We start from the raw sequence: 23,260 nt of genomic DNA, 5'->3' as shown, positions 1-23,260 counted from the left end.
TCTGATTTTACCTCTGTCACCCCTCCTGGTTCACATTTTTTTTAATGTATTGCTTTTTTTTTAGTTATACATGACAGTAGAATCCAATTTGATATAATTATACAAACATAGAAGAGATATCATTTTAATTAGGACCCTATTCTTGTGAGCACAATGGTGGGATTCATTGTGGTGTATTCATATATGAACACAGGAAAATTATATCAGACTTATTCCATTATATTTCCTTTTCAAATCCCCTCTCCCTTCCCTTCATTTCCCTTTGTCTAATCTACTGAATTTCTATTTTTCTCCTCCCTCTTCTTATTGTGGGTTAGCTTCTACATATCAGTAAAAATATTTAACCTTAAGTTTTTGGGGACTGGCTTATTTCATTTAGCATGATAATCTGCAGATCCGTCCATTTTCTGGCAAATATCATAAAGTCACTCTTCTTTATGGATGAGTAATACTCCATTGTGTATATATGCCATATTTTCTTCATCCATTCATCTTCTGAAGGGCACCTAGGTTGGCTCCATATTTTAGCTATTGTGAATTGAGCTGCTATAAACATTGATGTGGCCATGTCACTATAGTACACTGATTTTAAATCCTTTGGATATATACTGAGGACTGAGATAGCTGGGTCAAGTTGTGGTTCCATTCCTAGAGTTTTGAAGATCTCCATATTAGTAAGGAGTTTGGTCACTGAGTGCAGCTGTCCCTTAATAGATGTTCTTTTCTTGCCTTCTTCCTGGGTACAGTAGGTTGAATTTTGTTCCCTGAAAATTCATATCTACCCAGAAACTCAGAATGAGACTTTATTAGGAAAAAAAGATTTTTTGCAGATATTATTCATTATGGATATTGAGATGAAATTATCCTGAATTTAGGATAGACACTAAATTCAATAACCAGTGTCTTTATAAAAGAAAGGAGAGGGTGATGTAGACATAGACACATGGGAAATAAGGCCATATGAAGGTGGAGGCCGAGATTAGGTTGACATTTCCACAAGCCAAGGAATGCCAGGAGTCACCAGAAACTGGAAGACACAGAGACATTCTCCCTTAGACTTAAGAGAGGACAAGGCCCTGCCAACACTTTGATTTTGTAAATTTTAGCCTTCAGAATCATGACAGAATAAATTCCTGCTGTCTTAAACCCCCAAGTTTGTGATAATTTGTTATAACACTTCTTGAAAATTAGCACATTGGGTAGTGATCAGGATGAAGGAGAAGAGGGTTCTATTAAACAGAGTCTAAGTTTTGAATTGCAACTTGATCTTCCTGGGTTTGATTTTTTTTTTCTTAATTGTAACCCCAGGTTGGCTTGGTTGGTATAACTTCCAATACATCTAGGCCAAAATGGGGTCTAGTACATTCAAGGTGATTGCTGGTTCTTCCATCTGGATTCTGATGTTGGATTGGCATGATTCTTTATCCAGAAAATAATGACCACTTGATTGAAGATATCTGCTGGATGACTTCTATAGATATCCCTGAGGGTCAAAGCAGGGAACATAAGTTTCTATAAATTTTGTAAAAATACTCTTGCCCCTCTTGAACCAGACTTTTCTAGATAAAAGGGCTAGGTATAATTAGGGGATGATTCCAAAAGGTAAAGTTATAGCTAATGGAATGGGACATATTGATTTTGTGGCAGTGGAGGGAGAATAATAACTTCGGCACCTGGAAAAGAAATTCCTCAGACCTTGGAATTTGCAGAGTAGGAAAGGAGATTAATGATCTCTTTTCTTACAGTATTGACCCTGAAGCTTTTTTCATGAAGGAGAAACAATTTGGTGTGGCTTTTCCAAATTTTACAATTAAATTTATGATACTGCTGTAGTCAAAGCCAGATAGCTTTGATTACAATTTGATCATTCCCCTAAATCTTACTCAGAAGCTTATTGGAAAGAGCAAGGGAAGGCCCCAGCTCCTGCACTTTCCACATAAAACATCTACCACTGCCTCTAGATGTTTGCCTCAGCTCCACTCCTATAGCTGTGGCTCAGTCATCTGTGGGGAACACAAGCTCTACTCGGTGGGTAGTGGAAGGGAAAATGACTGCATGGACTCACTGTCCTCACTGAAGCCCTTCATAAACCAAAGATACAGCTCAGTTATTCAAACCAAACTGGGAACCCCAAGGTCTATCAGCTGGGTTTGAAGCCACACTGGAAATACTATAAACCTGTGCTTCCCAAATGATATGAGGTTCAACAACTGTAAAAAACATATTTTTTCCCAGGGTCAGTATATGTGTCTCTAGGACAGAACTTCTTGTGTGAGGATGGACATTCATTTTTATCTCTCCTGAAAACACAGCTATTTGGATGCTCAAGGTTTTTGTGTGAGACCATCTAAGTATGTAAAAAAATACATCAGTTGACTGTGTCCTCAGATGACTGTGGAGTTTTCTCCAAAATCAGACTATCATTGCTTACTCTGGGGAGCTCCTGGGAGAGATCATTGACTCATTTTCATGTCTTCCTGTTGGCAGTATTTCCTGGAATGTGAGTCACTCACTTGGGGGGGGGGGGATGGTGAGAAATTGATCCCTGTCTTTAGCCAAAGGCCTGGAAGGTATTAGGTTTAGCCTAACTGGGTTTGGTATAGATGATGAGATTATCCTTGTGGGCTAGTGTGGAATCTATAATTCTTAATACATCCTGCTTTAGCTGGATTAATGCCTCAGACCAAGTCAAAAGATGTATTCAGAAAGTTAAGGAGAAACCTACCTCACTTTCTGTTAGAGACTAACTGCGTTACCACCAAATCCATGTGTTGAAGCCTAACCCTTAACACCTCAGATTGTGACTGTCTTAGAAAATATATTCTTTAAAAAAGTGATTAAGTGAAAATGAAACCATAGGGTGAACCATAATTCAATATGGCTACTGTCCTTTTAGAACAAGGACAATGAATACATACAGAAGATACCCCACGTGAACACCAGCATCTAGGGCTCTCAGAAGAAGACAACCCCATTGACCTCTTCATCTTGGACTTAAGATAAAAGACACTGGTGGTGAGGCTCTAATCCCAAATGGCTGGAGGAAGAAGAAGAGGAAGAAGAAGGAAGAGAAGGGGAGGAGGAGGATAAGGAGGAAGGGGAAGGAAAAGAAGAAGATAATGACACCAAGGAAGCATAAGCACAGAGGAAAGTCTATGTGAGGATACATCAAGAAGATGGCCATCTCTGAGACAAGGAGCAGTGTCAGGAGAAACCACACCTGCTTGTATCTTTATTTTGAACTTCTAACCTCTAGAACTATAGAAAATAATTTTTCTGTTATTTAAGCCACACCATCAGTGACACTTTGCTTTTCTTTTTTAAAAAAATTTATTTGTTCTTTTTAGTTACGCATGATAGTAGAGTCTATTTTGACATCTTTATACAAATGCAGAATATATCTTACTCTAATTAGGATCTAACCTTGTGGATGTACACAATGTTGAGATTCACTGTGGTGCATTCATATGTGTACATGGGAAAGTTATGTCAGATTCATTTACATTCTTTCCTATACTTTGTTATGTCAGCTTTAGACTATTTTTTTTCTATTTTTCTATTTTTAAATATACTTTAAAAAATAAATCCTAAAAGTTTATGGCATTTATCAAGCTGTTTCCATCCAAAACCTTAGAGGCCTGGTTGAGGTCAATATTGTTGGTTGCTCTAATTCTGTAATAATAGCATGAATTTAATGTCGTATGGGAAAAATTGAAAAGTTTAGGCTGGAGCCTTTGTTGGTCAGATTAATGAGAAGGATGAAATGATGTACTCATGAAAAAAATTCACCAGAAGTCAGGATAATACAGAAGTGAGCAGACGCTACCGTTGGGACCCAATAGGGTCACTTCATGTTTCTTAACATCTTGTGAGCAGAAGCACCAACTGACCATTGTTCTGGACTGTCCTCACAAAGTTGTTAGTGTAAGAATAGCCTTGAAGTACAGACAAAATCTCTCTCTCTATAGTAAAAGGTAGGCATGCTTACTGTTCAAAATAAAAGATAGGGGGTCCCTTAGCTCAGGTTTCTCTCCTGCATTGTAATCCACAGTGTGTGCAGGTGTTATTCAGTATTTGTGTAACCATCTTGACATGGAGCTTCAGGAACTGAGACAAAATGTGTAGATGCTCCTGCTGCTCATGGTGCCTTGAGTTGTCAAGTCTTTGTCACTGACACAGGAGGCTCATGCATTATGCCAACATCTATGTAACTGCAGCAGGCCAACTGTACATTCAGGGTGAAATAGCACACTCTCCATTACATGTAAAAATTGGAAAAAAAAACCATTCTCTTTATTATTGTAAAGAAAAACATAGGAGGTAACTAAAGTCTATTTGAAATAATCCATTGGCCAGTGGGGAGTTGCAATAGCCCCCTAATATCTGGAAAGTTTGCAAAAGGCAATTCTATCTTCCATTTTCTGCACATGTCTAGTCAATTGAAATGGATGCCTCCTGGACTACTAAATATCCAGATTCAAGCTCTGAATGTTCCTTTTATTAACTGGGGGGATTGTTTAGTGGGTACATAAACATGTCAAATCTTGTAAATTGTACACTTTAAAATATGCAGTTTTTGTAAGTTCATTATACTTCAATAAAACTATAAAAGAAAAAAAAACAAGATCTGTTGTGCTGTTTGGGCTTTCTCATTGGGCCATATGTCACAAAACCTACTTATCTATGTCTACACCTTCAATTAAAAAATAGAGATGTAAAAGCAATTTTGTATGAACACACATTCTTCCTTTTTATTTAATTTTCTGACTAAAAGGTGGGATAAATATAACTTATAGAAGAACACAACAAAAATTCAGAAGGTGAATCAGGTTAGGCAGGACACCAGAGGTGGCAATGTTTTTTTTTTTTTTTTCCTTCAATTTGTGAAGCACGACAAACATCACAATGGACACAAAGCGAGAAATCCCTAAATACACTGCTAATATTTTGGCTTTTGATACTCATTACCTTTTCAAAAATAACTGAAACTTCATAAGAACTTCTTCTAAATCCATCCCATTTTAACCATTCTTCTTCATTCCTCTCCATTGATCAAGATTTTCATCTGTTGTCATCTTTCTTTTGCACTCAAGTTCTACCACTAAGCTTTTGTAAATCCAGAAAAGTCTATTTCATTTTCTTTTTTTGGAAAAGTATTTTTCTTTGAGTATTATGGTTTAGATACGAGGTGTTCCCCAAAAGTTCATGTGTGAGACAATGTAAGAAAGCTTAGAGGTGAAATGATTGAGTTATGAGAATCTTCACATAATCAGTGCATTGGTCTCCTGCGGGGGATGAACTGGGTGGTCACTGGAGGTAGGTAGGGTGTGGCTGGAGGACGTGGGTCATTGGGAGCATGCCTTTGGACTACATATTTTGCCCTTGTTGAGTGGAATGCTCTCTCTCTCTCCCTTTCCCTCTCCTTCTAGGTGTGATGTCCTGAGCTGCTTCCCTCCACTGCATGTTCTACCTTTTCCACCATGACTTTCTACCTCACTGTGAGCCCTGAGGAACGGAGCCGACTGTCTGTGGACAGTTGAAATCATGGACTTCTGAAACCGTGAGTCCTAAAGTAAACTTCTTCTCCTGTAATTATTCTTCTCAGGTCTTTTGGTCACACCAATGAAAAATCTGACTAAAACACCGAGGATCAAATTTGGTTGATATTTTCTTTCAATATTTTAAAGATATTGCTCTACTATTTTATGGCTTGTTCTATTCTGGTATACAAATCTTCAATAATTTGTTTCTCTATTAGAAGTGACATGATGTTTTTTCCTGTAGCTGAATTTAAAATTTCTCTTTGTATCTGTTTTTAAAGCTGATTTTGATGTGCCTTGGTATAGTTTTCTTTGTTTTTATGCTTGAGATTTATTGGGATTTTCAAGATTTGGGGATCTATTGTTTCTATTTAATTTCCTAAATTTTAGGCCAACCATATTTTTTGTTCTATCTTTACCCACTTTCTTGGGGACTCGAGTTATACATAAATTAGGTCATTTGAAGTTATCCAACACTTTTTTTTCTGTTTTTCATTTTTGATAGTTGCTATTGGTATGTCTTAAAGTTTCCTATTCATTTCTTCTGTACATTCTCATTACTGTCAATGCAGTGATATTTAAAAAATTTTTTCCTCTCTCTCCTCAGATGCTATCTTTTCTATACAGTTTGATTTGGCTCTGTATTTACTATTGCTGTACTTAACATGCTTTTGCTACACTCTTTTTTTTGCTTTGAAAAATTTACAATAACTGTTTTTAAAACGTGTATTTTGTTTTCTTAACATAATAATTATACTTAATAATAGGATAACAATGTGGTATTTCAACACATGTATTGATCAAATCAGAATAATAAGCCATTTTATCTCCTTTTCATTTCTTTATTTGAAGTTTTCAAGCTCTTCTCTTTTAGTTCATCATAAAATATTTAATAGGTCATTGCAGTACATTGAGCTCCATAGAGACAGCGCCAGGGCAAGTGAGAGCCAGACGGGCACTGGGCGACTCTGTACCTCACTGAGGAAAAAACTAAACATGGGCAAAGGAGATCCTAAGAAGCCGGGAGGCAAAATGTTATCACTACATTCTTTGTGCATGCTTGCGGGGAGGAGCACAAGAAGAAGCACCCGTATGCTTCAGTCAACTTGTCAGAGTTTTCTAAGAAGTACTGAGAGAGGTGGAAGACCATGTCTACTAAAGAGAAAGGAAAATTTGAAGATATGGCGAACGAAAGTGGACAAGTCCTGGTATGAAAGAGAAATGAAAACCTATATCCCTCTAGAAGGGAAACAAAAAAGAAGCTCAAGGATCCCAATATAGCAAGAGGCCTTCATCGACCTTCTTCTTGTTCTATTCTGAATATCACCCCCAAATCAAGGGAGAACATTCTGGTCTATCGACTGGTGATGTTGCAAAGAGACTGGGAGAGATGTGCAGCAACACTGCTGCAGATGACAAGCAGCCTTATGAAAAGCAAGCTGCTGAGCTCAAGGAAAAATATGAAAAAGATGTTGTTGCCTACGGAGCTGAAGGAAAACCTGTTGCGGCAAGTAAAGGGAGTTGTCAAGGCTAAAAAAAGAAAGAAAAAAAAGGAAGAGGAGGAAGATGAAGATGAAGAAGATGGCATGATGAATAAGTTGGATCTAGCACAGTTTTTTCTTGTCTATAAAACATTTAACCCCGCTGTATACAACTCACACTTTTTTTTTTTTTAGTTCTAGATGGACAGCATGCCTTTATTTTATTTGTTTATTTTTATGCGGTGCTGAGGATTGAACCCAGTGCATCACATGTGCTAGGCAAGTGCTCTGCTTTAGCCTCGGATGTAAAACAAAGAAAAAAAAATTGAAATGTAAGACTGTGTAAGATTTGTTTTTTAAACCATACAGTTTCTTCTTTTATCTCTTTTCTTCTTCCTTTCTTCCTTCCTTCCTTTCTCTCTCTCTCTCTCTCTCTCTCTCTTTCTTTCTTTCTTTCTTTCTTTCTTTCTTTCTTTTCTTCCCACTACCAAATGTGTCTTTAGATAGCCCTGTCCTGGTGATATTTTCAATAGCCACTTACTTTGCCTGGTGCAGTATGGGGTTGTAAATTGCCATGGAAATTTAAAGCAGGTTCTTGTTGGTGCACAGCACAGATTAGTTATAAATGGGGATGGTAGTTTTTTCATCTTCCGTTGTCTCAGATGCAACTTATAACAAATAATTGTTCTGTTAACTGAATACCACTCTGTAATTGAAAAACCAAAGTTGCAGCTGTTTTGTTGACATTCTGAATGCTTCTAGGTAAATATGATTTTTTTATTAGTTAAAAAGTATTTAATAGGTTATTGTGAGCTGTAGTCATCTCACTGTGTTTTAGAACACTAGAACTCATTCTTTTTGCCTAACTGTGTTTTGGTACCCATTATCCAACTTTATTCTGTCCCATGCCCTCTACACTTCCTATACTCTAATAGTCACTATTTCTCTTTCTTCTACTTTGAGACTATTTCAGCTTTCACATATGAGAAAGGATAATTGCCTTTAAAAATATATTTGCCTTTCTTTTTCTTACTTTACTTAACATAATATTTCTAGTTCTATCTATTTTGCTGCAAATGATAGAATTGAATTCTTCTTTATGGCTGAATTATATTCCACTGTGAACAATTTTTTTTTTAACCAATCATCTGTCTGTGGGCAACTAGATTGATTCTATATCTTAGCAAATGTGAATTGTGTTGCAATAAACATAGGAATGTAGGGATGTCTTTGACACACTAATGTCACTTCCTTTGGATGTATACTCAGAAGTGGGATAGATAAATCATATAGTAATTCTATTTTCAGCTTTTTGAGGAATCTTTATATTGTTATTTTTAATGGAAGCAGTTTGGTTTATTTTTATTCTTTCTTCTTGTTCTCCTCCATCTTCTCCTTCTTCTTCTCTTTCTGTCCTTTTTTTCAGGTGGGACAAAGAGAACCTTTTGTCTACAGGTGATTTTGCTAGACAATTTAGGTGCTCTACCTTGTGAACTATGAAGATTTTCCAATGTGACTAGTGAGAATATAAGTCATCCCTTCACCTGTATGAATGTAGGGGTTGGTTTGGTGATTGGCTCTTTCCTGGACCTTGCTGATTCCCTCATTTGTGCTCATCAAAGTCCTTGGAGCTCTCTGTTGCAGACCTCACCTTTGTACTCTTGAAAATACTGGAGTGGACTTTCTGGACTCCCAGGTTGGTCTCTTCCTCCCAGGGATACCTTTGGGGACATCTACCTGAATTCCTCCTGCCTGGCCTGCCATATTGAAACTCTCTGCAATGAATAGTTGGGATAATTCTAGGGTTCTATAATAATTGATCAAATCCTTCTTTCTTTCTCTTTCTCTCTTTCACTGTCCTGTACTTCCTGAGAGTCCTTGTTTCTGGTATTTTTTTCCCCAGATTTTTACTTCTTTCTGAAGGGAGGCCAAATCTGGTCCCTGTTAATCTATCTTGGCTAGAAGAAGCAACAAAGCAATTTAAAATCTCACATTTTCTGTTCTTCGAAAGCTGCTTTCTGGCTTCCTTGCCACTGGAATTTCTTCTTATGGCTCCTACCTCAGCGTAGCCAGTTTTGTTCTTCTCTCTTTTTTATTAAAGTCCCTTCCCTTAGTTCTGGCACAGTTTCTCCTTTTCTCAAAATCCTTGATTTTAACTGGTCCTCAGAATTGCAGCCATACTCCCACCAATAAGTAGAGTCTAAGCAAAGTTGTTTTCCTAAGAATTAATTTTGGCAAAATGTTAAAAAATTCCACTTTGTAAATTCCTAACCAACATCTTCCCTGCCTCTCTCCTTTTTTTCCTCCTCCCCTTTTCCCTTTCTTCCTTAGGTTTATGTTAGATTTTTTTATTCCTTGATTTTTTAAAGTGAGAAAGGAGGAAGTAGAGATGCATTTAAACAGATGGAGAAGCCCAAGAATGAAGTAACAGTGATAAATTGCTTCTGCATGTTCCTATTTAAATCCAACCTCTGAATACAGCAAATCCCATCCCCATCTTGTGCACAAAGGACTTTGTCCCTACAATTATCTCTTCTCTGTTCTCCATGGGAGGAGAGACAGAGTAGGCATTCTCTCAATTTAAAAAAGACCCTCCCTTTCCCATGTGGTTTCAAGTTACTGACCCTTTTTATTGTTTCTTTTTACATAAAAGAGTCCTCAGAACTCACTCCCCCACTTCTTCCATTGTCTCACAAAAACAAAGCAAAACCAGCACATTCACATTAAAAAAAGAAAGAAAGAAAGAAAGAAAAAAAAGAAACCACAAATGATTGAAGGCAGCTCTTTTTTTTCTGCCATATTCCTCTTTGTTATGAGTCCTGTGCCCCCAAACTCATGTCAAAATCCTAAATCCCAGTACCTCAGAATTATAACTGAGTTTGTTGACCACTGTAATCTTCAAAAATGTAATTAGATTAAAGGAGGGTCTTTAAAGAAGTAATTAATTTAGGATGGGCTCTAGTCTGACTGGTGTTCTTATACAAAGAGGAGATTAGGACACAGACCATGAACAGAGGAAACATTATAGGAGGGGACTAGCTACAAACAAAGAAGAAAAGCCCTCGGAAGAAACTCACCCTGCTGACACTTTGATCACCCACAGAATTATGAGAAAATAAATTTCTTTTGCTGTTGAAGCCAACCGATCTGTGACACTATGTTATGGCAGCTCTAGCAAACCCATACATTCTCTCTCCTACTGTTACAACTATGTTGCCTTCTCTGAACACACTGAAATATTCCTGCTCAGATACTTACCCATTTGTAGAATTGTTAAAAAATCTCATATTCTATGTCAACTCAACAAAGTTGCAAAAGTTATCATGGTTAATCTTAAATTTGAGACAAATTCGTTCACACCATATTCAATAGGAATATGTAATTAATGGCACAGATATCACTCATTGAGAATTTATAAACACTGTTTCTTTTTTATGGTTGCTAATTTTAAAATTTCATATAACCTTTTAAAACAATAAATATTATTTAGGAGAGTTGAAGTTACCTTGCTCAGAGATGACAGGCAAGGAGACATAATCTTATTGTGTGTTAATATGTATGGGGCACTTGACGCAGGTTCCCACACTTAGTGCTTATAAAAGCAAGAGAAAATAAAATATGAACATCTATATTTTATAAAGAAATTGATGCTAATTGGATTAACTGCATTACACAGGGTCACAGAGCTGAAAGAGAAAAACTTAATTTTTCTACAATGAAACAATAAGCAAGTATCACTTTTATTTGGGGTCTCATGTTAGAAAAATAATTGTAAAGGTGTCACAAGTGGCACTATTAATACTTAGAGGTGGATTGTCTTTAAATGCAAGCATATATTCTATCACACCAATCTGCAAACACAAACAATTAATGCAAAAAGTGTTGAGTGTGCTGGAGCACCCCAAATAGCATTCTATGCACACTAATTAAACACTACAAACAAATCATATAATCCTAGGGTAATTAAACACTACAAGAAAATCACACAATCCTGGGGCAACTAGGAGCCCCAAAGTATCTCCGATGCCATGTAACTTGTTTTAGCCAAAGAGAAGATGTTGTAGATGTCCAGTGGTACTCTCCAGCCCACAGTTGGAGGTCAGGGAATGGTGGAGTTGATCTGGGGATGGACATCAAGGCAGCCAGTCTCACTCTTGTCCTCAGAATGAAGCTCTTTGATGTGGCAGGACAAGTGGTTTAAATATAGTTCCAAGTTGGTGGTGTTCCTTAGTGATTGGTTACACCCATTGAAAGTCAATGTCCATTGGTTATGTCCAGTGAGATGATGTAATTGCAACAGGGCATGTTCTTTGCACATGTCCATGGAACTGTGCTCCTTATCAATTGCAACCAGTTATTGCTAAGCACGCCTATGGCCAGTATCACTTATACCGCCTTATCAATTGCAACCAGACATGACTAAGCATGCCTATGGCTGCTGTTTCTTACGCCTAGCAAACTTCAAGAGTCCCTGCATGTCTATGATAGTGGTTCCTTATAACAGGGAATAAAGTTTTAGTTAGAAGGGAGAAATATATTTTTTTGAAATTTATTGCATAATATGGTGACTGATGTGTTATATATTTCAAATTTGCTGATAAAAAAGCATGCTTAATAAACTATCCCTTGTGCCAGGCATGGTGGTGCATGCCTGTAATTCTAGCGGCTCAGGAGGCTGAGGCAGGAGGATCTCAAGTTCAAGCCAGCCTCAGCAAAAGCAAGGCACTAAGCAACTCACTGAGACCCTGTCTCTAAATAAAATACAATATAGGACTGGGGATGTGGCTCAGTGGTCCAGTACCCCTGAGTTTAATCCCAGATACCCTTACCCCCCCCCAAAAAAGATCCTTTGCTTATGAATTCTTATGCTGCTTTGTTATTTTCAGAAATACTGGTGAATATCAAATCCATGTATAAGAATTATAGTAAACCAGCTGTTAATTTTTATTAACTACTGCTAAGTTACTATTCAACGTTTTTGCAAAGATTTGAAGGGAATGATAATTTTTCAAGATTCTCTTGTAAAACATACTGAACAAAGAACAGAAACCTTAGTTAATGACATAATCGAAAGGGAGTTTTAAAATGTAAAATAACATTTTAGGATTGATATGAGAAGGCCATTAGAACAAATGGAGAGTCTCATAACTTCCTTACTAAATAATTTCTTTGAACTAAATGCTTTTGGAGAAATGTTCTGCAATGTCCCTCAGAGATAATCCAATTTTTTCATACTTGACTTCAGAGAGCTGCAGTTTGCTGCTAATAGTCATGGTGTCTTACTGCTTTCAAGCATCTGATTTTGCTCTCTTCCCTGAAACCTTCTCTCATGGCTCTTCCCTAGCATTTGTCTGTTTTCCCAGAGCTCACAGCAAGTTCACAGTCCTCTGAGGTCATCTTTCATCATTAAGCAGTTCCTGCAAGGATTTCTTTTTTATATTTTTTATAAATGAGTGAATAAAAAAGGAAAAGAAAAACAATTCTTAAAAAACATATTTCCTTTTCTGCACATATCTAAAGTACATTAAATATTGTTCAATTTTTTTCATAAACCACTTGTTTTACACCGCGATATATAATGTTATTCATATAATCCATGAGCATGTACTTATTTTTTGTATCTTCTATCTTTCTTTAGGTGAATACCCCTAGTTTTTTTTTTGTCTGTCTCCAGGGTTCTGTGTTCATTTTCACCTTTCATTAGTAGGTAATTTCAAAATGCAATTAGAAGGAAATCCATTGAGAATAAAAGTTGATAAGTGACTTCTTTATGTTTAATTTTTACTAGAATTAAATTAAGAGCATGGGATGATGCTTTTAAGCAATATATTTAAGATAGAGGATAAAGAGAGAATTTCTGGATAAGTTACTGGCTATTTTGGCATTAATTAATTATAGCCTGTGAATAGAACATCAAAAAAAATATGCCCCTGCACTTGTGTTTTACATGGTTTTAGGAATAAAAATTAATCCAGTTGAAAGACAAGTTTTTGATCCCTGGGTTTTTATGAGTAAAACTACATATTATGTGTCAGGCTCTCTCAGTTAAAGAAGTGCCAGATTATTTTAATGTCTGTTTAAATGTCAGCATTGAGTAGAGTACATGAAACATGGCTCTTTAGACGAACTTCCCTGTACACCAAAGAATTCAGGATAGATTGATTACAAAATGCAGGAAGATTCCTCAAAGTACTCAAAAAATTACGAATTAGAATCACTTAGAGGCCATTCAAAATGCCTGTGGGATGTCCCAGGGTATAAAGGTCTGGAAGCCTCTAATCACCAACATTTCAATTTCATAAGGACAAATTATCCTGGTGAGAAATGAAGTAGAAAATTTAAAAGGCATGGAGATCTTTATGAGCATGTAAAAGGGCATCCCAGGGAAGCTGCTGATGGCCTTATTAATAATAAAAGGGAGACTTAAAACCAGACAGGTTCTGACTCTTAAAGCTGATCAGATCTTATGGGAAGAAGGTGGACAGTCCATTAACCAAAATGTTATTCTCCATAATTTTATGTTGAAAAGTTTACCGTATTTATGACATGATGTTGTGAAAGAATGGAGGAGTCCAAGAGAAGTCCTAGTAATTTGGCAGTGTCAGGTAGGATAACTGCTCTAGCAGTGATAACAGAGTTAGAGATTGGGTATCACCACCAGGTATCACCACCAATTCCAATATAAATTCAACACGATTCACCATTATGGAGCAAGTACCAGAAACTGGCCAGAGTAGTTAAGAGTACCAGATTTGCTTATTGTCAAACCTTAACTCTGCTAATTTGTAGCTATGTGATCTTGGACAAATTAATCATATCATCTGCTTCAGTTTTTTATATCCGTAAAGTGAAATCACAAGATCATCTACTTTTATATTTTGTTGTGAGCAGTACCAGAGTGCACAGACACAAAGTACTTAAAATAGTTTGGAAGAAAGTAATTAATTATTAATTTTTTATCTGTGACTATTAATTGAAATATACAGATCCAAAATATGATTCTTACTGCAATTTTTTCTTTCTTTTTTTTTTTTTTGAGCACATTTCTGAGTTGACTGGAAACAATTAGTCAACACACGTTTCACAAAGATTTCTCATACATTTCACCCTCAGTATGAGAAGAGGGAGGGTGGAAGGGACAGTGACATCATCCAGGAAGCTAAATTTTCCCTGGAGATACTGACAGGATCTCTTGTTGGTTGTATTACCAAAGCTATGGAGTATTTTGTCTCCTGAATCAGGAGACAAAAGACTTCAGTTCTAGTTCTAACTCTGTCAGTGACTACCTACTTAGCTTGAAATAAATTATGGTACTTAATTTTACTAAGTGATCGTTGTGGCCATAACAATCTATATAGCTTCTCATTCTGTGACATCGATCCAATATTTTCAAAAATATGATTTTTCAATGCTGACACTGAACAAGTCTTTGAAATTCTTTAAATAACAATTTTATAATAAATATATCTTAATTCTATTTAATTAAACTGTGACAACTCAGCTATTAAATCTTTATCCTTAAAATCTCTCCATCATCATTTGCTTTCAAGTAGAGGTGATCATTTTGCACTAATTCATTCATTTAATGCTTTAGTTTTATAACTCCCCCCACCTTCTCTCTCTTTTGTGCTCATTTAACACTGAATGTACTCTAAGGATCCAGAACTACAGTGTCATGTATGTTATTTTATTAAATATCTTCAGTTTTCTCAACTATGCCTGATCCTTACAAGGGTATAAGAAGTAAACAAGTCACAGAAGTTAACATGAAAACAAGAAAGAGGAAACCATCATATGCATTTTAAATAAATAAACTTGAATTGTGAATATGAAGGGAACTTTGAGTTTCTGTAAGAAAAAAAGAAGGTAACATTTTTACAGAAACAAAAGCAGGGAATAAGCAGTTACAAATTCTAATCACACTGCTATCCCTATGATTTTAAAGCTATAAAGCAAGAGCTCATTAAATGTTACTTGCAAGAGCTGATTAAAAATTGACACAGGCCATAGGCATTGGATGGTTGGCACACACACTACTCTTAATTTCACTTCTCTCTGAAGAATGTACAAGGAGGAAACCTCATTGAAGGAAATCTAGGCCGAGCAAACATATGGCAGTGGGATTTCTTTTAGATGAGGTCATTTTGAACTGAGATTTCTCAGAGAAGAGTTTTTTTTCCTTCCCTGAAGACTTTTATAATAGTATCCTTAAAAATCTGGTCATGACAAACTGGAGAAAATGATCCTCTAAAACCTGAGAATAAGCTCAATTCTATTCTCTGAAATTAATTCTGGGAAGATATCCATATCATTTTGAAATAGCAAACAGATTTGTCTGGTGGAATTTTGCCAGCAGAGAAGTAATGTAGACATGTTATGCTTTATTGTGGAAACATGAAACATCCCTCTCTGCTAATGATTCATGAACAGGAAGATGAGGCAACTTTTACCTCCCATTCTTAAGATGAAATATCATACTGTTTATATCACTGCCTACGTGTTCACAGCAGTTAAAACGTCTTGTCACTGTATATTGTTAGGTACAGTTGTTAGAATCCTATTTTGAACAAAATAAAACAAAAATGCCATTACACTGCCTAGCACTAAGTAATTTAGCTACTACATCAAATTAGCCCAAATCTCCCATTAATAGTGCCTTGGTAATATTGAACAGGTTAAATCTTATTAAACAAACAAGATTGGTTGCAATGACCTAATTCTCTGTTCATTTAATAGCCAGACATTGTTATTACAATGGATAACATTAGTAATTACAATGATCATATAATGGGAGATAGTCTTATTGTTGAAAAAAAAGATAGCCTTACTGTTCAATTTCTATTATAAAGTAAAGCACTTTGCTTCTATGATCTCATTTAATCTTTAATATAGTCCCGTAATGTATACATCATACTATCTTACACATAAGGAAAATGAAGCATAAAGAAGTTAAGCAATGTACCCCAAATCACACAGCTAACAATTAGCAAGGTTATGCTTCAAACTCAGGTCAACTGTAAATAGGTTAAAGATATAAAGGCTTGTTGAAGAAAATGGCACATAAATGTAGTATGCAATACTTTTTTCTTTGATCCCATAAGAGAAAGGAAGAAACAATCAGGAGCTAAACAAATAAAATGAAAATTACCTCCTTTTCATGTTTTTAACTTTATAATTCAGAATTTTATCTGGGCTTTGGTGCTTGTCCAGGACTTCTACATGGATCACCTAAAGCTATTTTAAAATATGTATAAGGTTAGAATGTTTACTAGTAATAATTATTATAAGATAGGATAGAGAAAATATAAAAAAAACAAATGTATTTTCAAGTTACAAAAGTGTGTGGTTGTCATTTGTAGTGGAGCAAGATATAATGAAAAGCATGTGGTATTGGACATAAAGTAATTAATGTCTATAAAAATTCTGGTTTGTGTTCTGGATGATGAGTGGATTATATAAACAGTATTTTTTATAGCAAAAGAAATATCATCATATTCCTTTTAAAAAATCTAATATTTCATCTATTTTCAGTTCCCATTCCAATTGGGGATGGAATTAAAAGATATATAGTCTACCAGTCCTCTCCCAATCTCTTTGGTTGTTGAATATTGTTATACTGTAAAATTATCAACATACGCCAGACCATAGGTATATATGAATTAGGTTAAATTATTCAGTTAAGAAAACTAGAATGGGGATAGACTTGCTAGTGCTAGGTGAATGGGTGAAGAGTGGTTAAACAGGAGGCAAAGCACCAGATCTGTTCACAAGAGTCAAAGTATAGCACTGACCCTGGATCCTAAGAGAGGAGACGCTATAATCTAGTATCAGAACCAAATATTGGTGGTGGGGGTGTGGCTCCACTGGTAGAGCACTTGTCTCCCACATGGGAGACACTAGAATCGATCCTCAGTACCACATAAAAGTAAATAAAAAAAATAAAACACTGAGTCCATGTACAAATAAAAAATATTTTTAAACAAAGAACTAAATCTTTTGATTTGTGATTTGTGTATAACCATGGAATAAATTATATATAATTCTTAATTAGACTGTAGGCCAACCCAGAATTAAAATATTTGTTTTTAAGTGAGGAGATGAACAGAAAGAACCCTCCCTAACTTTATAATGCAACAAGAGTGAAGATAATCTCTGTTAAGAAATAGTCTTAATGAAACTTTTTGCTAAGGTTGTCATTTTTCTGCCTCAATTTAAAAACAAAGATGAAGAAGGGGGTTCCAAGACTTATTTCCTATTTAATAACTGGTCAGATTACAATGTTTGTGAAGGAACCACATTCTCTTCTTGAATGGAATACCTGGTTGCTTGTGGAGTCTTGCATTAAAGTAAGTGTAGTCATTATTTTCGGCTACGAAACCTCAATTCATCCATCTTCTCTGACATTGAGTGGTCACATTAAGAACATTCTAGAAAGATGTATTCTCTAAGGCTTTCAATAGAAACAGAAAAAGAAGTCACAATGAACTTTCAAAGTCTGAGTTTAATATTTCTTACACTGTAAAGAGAAAACTGATTTTAGAGTAATTTTAGGAACTGCTAAAGTAAGTGGTTTATTTGCTATGAACTAACATAGAAAAAGTATGTCTTATGTAGTTTACAGTCATCCCCTTGCAAAATGTCAAGTTTATAGCATTTAAGTGCTGTAATTTTCTTCACTTGCAAAAGGTTTAATTATTCCCATAAAAGAAATGCAGGGAAGTTGAAAGAAAAAAAAATGTTCTCCAGTCTGAAAAATTCTATTTTCTTGCTAGACCAGATAAATTTATATGATACCACAGATACCAAATACTATGCATATGGAATACATACTGTGTGATAATAAAGAAATGACAGAAAATGTGTGACTATACTAGACATAAGGTTCTATTTAGTTTCATATCAAATATTTGGCTCTATATGAGAGCATGTGAAATAGGAATTATCAATACTGAGTTAGCGTTTCATCACTGTGACAAGAGTCTGAGAGGAGGAAAGTTTTATTTGGGCTCATGGCTTCAGAGGTTTCAGTTAATGGTTGACTGGCTCCATTGCTTTGGGCCTGAAGTGAGTCAGGGCATCATGGCACGAGGGCAGAGTGAAGGAAAGATGTCAGCTCATGGCAGACAGGAAACAGCATGAGAAAAAGATCAGAAACACCTTGTAGGCCACACCCTCAGTGATCTCCTTCCTCCAACTAGGCCCTGCTTCCTAAAGTTTCCACTATGTCCCACTAATATCACCAGATTATTAATCCATCAGTGGATTAATCCATTGATGAAATCAGAACCTGCATGATCCAGTCACTTCTCAAAAGCCCCACCTCTGAACATTGCTGCCTCAAGGACTGTGCCTTCAACACGTGAGCCTTCTGGGGATGATCTGTTAGGTAGTAGTTAGCAAAAAGCAGTGAAATTCAACCATTAACATGGCAGGGTCATGGGTTTTCTTTAAGTTACTTTTAAGGCTAATGAATAATCAAGTAACATATAGAACAACAACAGGTGTCCTAACCCTGAGAATAGATAGTGTAGACTAAGGGAGCCAATTAAGAAATGCATCAAAAAGGAAAGATCAATGGCTCCTGACAGGGTCTAAAGGTCATTCATTGTACAGTCAGGATTTATGGACATAGGTTTCTCAATGTATTTCAGAAGGGAAATTTCATCCACAGTGTAGTTGCACCAAGATGAAGTCTGTTTGATCATTGACCCCCCTCCCCCCATTAACATGGAATTGACTTGTAGATAAAGCTCCCCTGAATGGGGTGGTTGACCTTATCTAGGGTCAAAAACTCTCCCTCTCAGTGTGAAGTAGAGTTAAACAGTTAGAACACTGCAGAATGTGGAACCCAGTTCTCAGGGCAAACATAAAACAGAAATAAATTTAGAAGTAGCATTGTTTTATTTGTTCCTTTCTTCTCGGAGATGACTCATTCTCTTGAGAATGTTATTTGTTTGAGCCTTCCTTTTACTTTACTTTAACTCATAATCATATTCTCCTGCTTGACTTTAAATTTTCTTCAGAAAACAAGAACTGAACAGGGCGTGGTGGTGCATGCCTGTAATCCCAGCAGCTAGGGAGGCTGAAGCAGGAGGATCACAAGTTCAAAGCCAGCCTCAGCAAAAGCAAGGCACTAAGCAACTCAGTGAGACCCTGTCTCTAAATAAAATACAAAATAGGCTGGGGATGTGGCTCAGTGGCCAAGTGCCCCTGAATTCAATTCTCAGTTAAAAAAAAATCCCAGAAAGAAAACTAGAAGGTTTTAGAGCTTTAGAGCTTCAGCTCCTCACTCTCCTGTGACAAATCCAGATCCAAACCATAACAAATACAATATTTTATTTTAAAATATTTCTCTCTACAAATATGATTTTTAATTTATAAAATCAGCTGAAAGGAAAACAAAATAAGTGGATTTGTAATTGGTAAGATGCAGATTAAATGATGCATTTATTCTTGGCTTGAATATTTCACTACTTACATACAATGAAAGGCAATTGTCAGTATTTCTACTCATTATATTAACATTCTCTAACTATTCTTTTTCATTCTACCATAAAATGAAAGAGAGCTTTGCCCATACAGGTTTCTTGTGACCTTTTCAAAACAATTAGTTATTTCTTGCATTCATTCCTTTGTTAGATTTAAACAACCTCAAACATAACCAACCAACACATGCTTCCCTTATAGTTTAAAATGGCATTTACATTGGCAAAACATTCTATTACTGTCTACTGCATTTCATATGGTCCTCAATGACTAATGATGTGACCATTTTCTAATATGTACATTTACCAGCATCAATAATATCCCAGATGAAAAATTTGTGGTAAAATAACATGAATTGACTTGGGAAGAATTTCCATTAATCTTCATCATGTTTTTGTGTGCATGTATGTACACTCTCATTTTAACATTGATGACTTATTTCAATAGTGTGAAATAAAAATGCTTTTTTCACTCTGGTTAAACAATGTCCCAGTATTTTGTATTCTTTGAAGTAACCTTATATGTCTGTGCTTACCTCTGTTTAATGTACTTGGGAAATAGAGTAGGAAAAATGCTTTCCTTTTATTGCTAACTACTACTTACACTTTTCAAGTTTACTATAGAGGAAGCTAAATTTTTTTATTTTTTTTTCTTTAAAAATGACTGCTGAGATGAGAGAGAAATATCTTTAAGAATTTTCCTTATCTGAAAAATGTTTAGGGTATTTAATTCTAATTTTTAAAAAAGTCTATCATAAAAGTGATACAATCTTATTCTTAATGTAGACATCCATATATTTGAGAAGTAGTAAACATGGCATATGTAACTTAAAGAAAGGAATAAAAAATGTACATTATTTGTTTACTGTTTCTTTAATCATTTTCTTCACGAAAGGAGCTAGAGTTCAGAATCAGGATTTAATTCAGAGAGAAGATACAGAAGATTTTCAGTGGTGAAGTAATTGAGAACACTCCCATAATGCTACAGAATAAACATAAAACATGAATGTATTATTTAATCTTGTAAAATATTTGGTATTTATGTCTTCTTTATTGCTACCTCCTCCCTTACTCTGCAAAGCAAAACCAAAGACAAACAACATGAAATGATTAATCACTACAAAAATACTGTAAGCTGAAAGAAAATTGGGAAAAAAAGGACAAAATAATTTTAGTACTATATTTGAACAAATTTGGGAACACAAGCAAAATTAGTCAAAAAATATAAATTTATTCACAGGGGGTTGCCATTTGGGGATAATTCAAGCGAGTCCTTTCCCCTTTTATGCAGATGGGGAAAAAGAAATTGTCAGTTGACTTTGCATTAACTTCAAATTACTAATATGATTCTTTCAAAAATATGTTTACACCTTAGGAAACTAAATGCTTCATTAAAACTTATTTTGTGAAGTACTTTATTATGTATATTTTTAGGAACATGCTTTCTCAGATTGTTACCTGGCCTTTAAGTTGTGATAGAAACTTGTGCTTTGTAGGAATGCTGAAGGTCTTATTTGTTTCATATCCAAGTGTATGACTTGGTAAAGGTCATGAGGTTTGAGATCAGAAGCTTTTTGTAGACTCTTAATTTTTTGCCAGCAAAATGTGAGGTTTCCTTGTTCTTCTTTCTTCCTGTCTCCATTTAATTCTTTGCCACTTCTTCTGCCCTGCATGGGACAAACTGCAGATAATACCTTTGCCCTTTTCTCTAACCCTCATTTATTCTTCCCAATGGAGTGAAGACTGGCTATTACAATTGGACAAATCCTTTTAAAGCAAGTAGGAAATAACAAATTATTAGGGGTTACATATGACCCAATTTTTCAGTTTTTAGGGTGTATTGGCCTTCAGAAGAGCATTCTTTCTTGACTTCATGCAATATGTTAAGCTCACCAAGGCAGGATCTGTCAGCCCCTTAGAAATAGGTTTCCAGCTTCTTCAAGTGGATATGTTCAATGGGAAGGAGTAAGATGTTTATGTCCAATTGCCTTCTCCAGTCCAAGTTCACCAGAAACAATACTCAATCCCTACCAAACATCTTTGATCAATCAGACACTCCAACTCTGACCTCATAAGTTATAGATATTTTTAAAGTTAATTAAAAATTTTGACACAAAATATTGGTACATATTTGTGGGCTACAGTGTGCTGTTTGGATACATATATACATTGTGTAATGATCAAACCACAGTAATTTGCACCATCTCAAATATTTACCAGATAACCCCATCTTGTTTAAAGCCTAGGTCATTGATCCATTTTGAGTTGAGTTTTGTGACACACTGATTTAATTCCCTTTGGATATATACCCAGTGTTGAGATTGTTAGAACATATACTAGTTCTATGCCTGTAAACATAATTTTTGAGAAACCGACATATTTTTTCCATAGTTGGTGTACTAATTTATATTGTCAACAACACTGTATAAAGATTTCCTTTTTTGCTACATCCTTATTAACACATTATCCTTTGTTTTTTTTTTTTTTGATAATAGCCTTTCTAACTGTAGTGAGGTGATATTTTATGGTGGTTTTGGTTTATATGTTTCTAATAATTAATTATGCTGAGCATTTTCATGCAACTATTAATCACTTATAGATCATCTTTAGAGAAATACTCATTAAGGTCTTTTGCTCATTTTAAAGTGGATTACTATTCTTATTGCAATTGTTTCAGTTCCTTACATATTCTGAATATTAATCCTTTGTCAGATGTATAGTTTTAAAATATTTTCTCCCATTCTGTAGATTCTTTTTATTCTTTTAATTAGTTCCTTTGCTGAGTAGAAGCTCTTTACTTAAATATGTTTGTTTATTTTTGCCCACTCAAATGTTACAGAGCATTTTTGTATGTTTTCTTCCAGTAGGTTCAGTTTCAGATTTTACATTTATGTTTTTATTCCACTTTGAGTTGATTTTTGTATATGGTGAGAGAGATCTAGCTTAATTCTTCCACATGTAGATATTCAGTTTTCCCAGAATCATTTATTTGAGAACTTTCCTTACTCTATTATGTGTTATTGGCAACTTTATTGAAGATAAGTTTGTTGTAGATACATGGATTCTGACCTTCTTTTCTCTTCCACTTGTATATGTGTCTTCTGTTTTTATGTCAGTATCATGTTGTTTGGGTTACAATAGCTTTATAATACCTCCTAAAATCAGGAAATGTAATGCCTCAAACTATGTTCTTTCTGCTCAATATCGTTTTAGCTTTTGGGATGTTCTATGGTTGTGTAAAAATTGTAGGATTTTTTTTCATTTCTGCAAAGAATGCCATTGATATTTTGATAGAAATTTCATTGAGTCTGTATATGGCTTTGGGCTCTGTAGATATTTTAACAATATTAATTTTTCCAATCCATTAACACAGGACATTTTTCCATTTTGGGGGGTCCTCAATAATTTGTTTCATTAACGTTTTATAGTTTTTAATGTAGTATCTTTCATCTCCTTGGGTAAATTTACTTTCAGATGTTTTATTTATTTTTGTAGCTATTACAAAGGGATTATTTTTTTATAAATATAAGGGATCATCTGATACTAACAAATAATTATACATGGACAAACTTGGCAAGTTAGAATAAATGAATAAATTCTTGGACTCATTCAACATACAGACATAAAAAAATGAAGACATAGAAAATCTGAACAGACTAATAATGAGTAAGAAGGTTGAATCAGAAAAAAAGTTCCTATTCTAGAAAATTCCAGAATCTGATAGTTTCATTGATGAATTCTACCAAACATTTAA

General features: G+C 35.2%; 1 pseudogene across 1 annotated transcript in view; it reads left to right on the top strand.

Moving 5' to 3' along the window:
• The first annotated feature begins 6,536 nt into the window (after nucleotides 1–6,536).
• Nucleotides 6,537–23,260, top strand: part of LOC308654698 (high mobility group protein B1-like) — a 249,502-nt pseudogene continuing 232,778 nt past the window's right edge. Inside the window, exon 1 of the transcript in view lies at nucleotides 6,537–7,124. The product of the transcript in view is annotated as a high mobility group protein B1-like (transcript). The remainder of the gene's footprint in view (nucleotides 7,125–23,260) is intronic.

Source organism: Spermophilus citellus, assembly GCF_964194105.1.
Source record: "Spermophilus citellus genome assembly, chromosome: 8".
NCBI classification, from domain to species: Eukaryota; Metazoa; Chordata; class Mammalia; order Rodentia; family Sciuridae; genus Spermophilus; species Spermophilus citellus.
The sequence above is the reverse complement of the archived record's forward strand: the minus strand, read 5'-3'. Positions and strand labels throughout refer to the sequence as shown.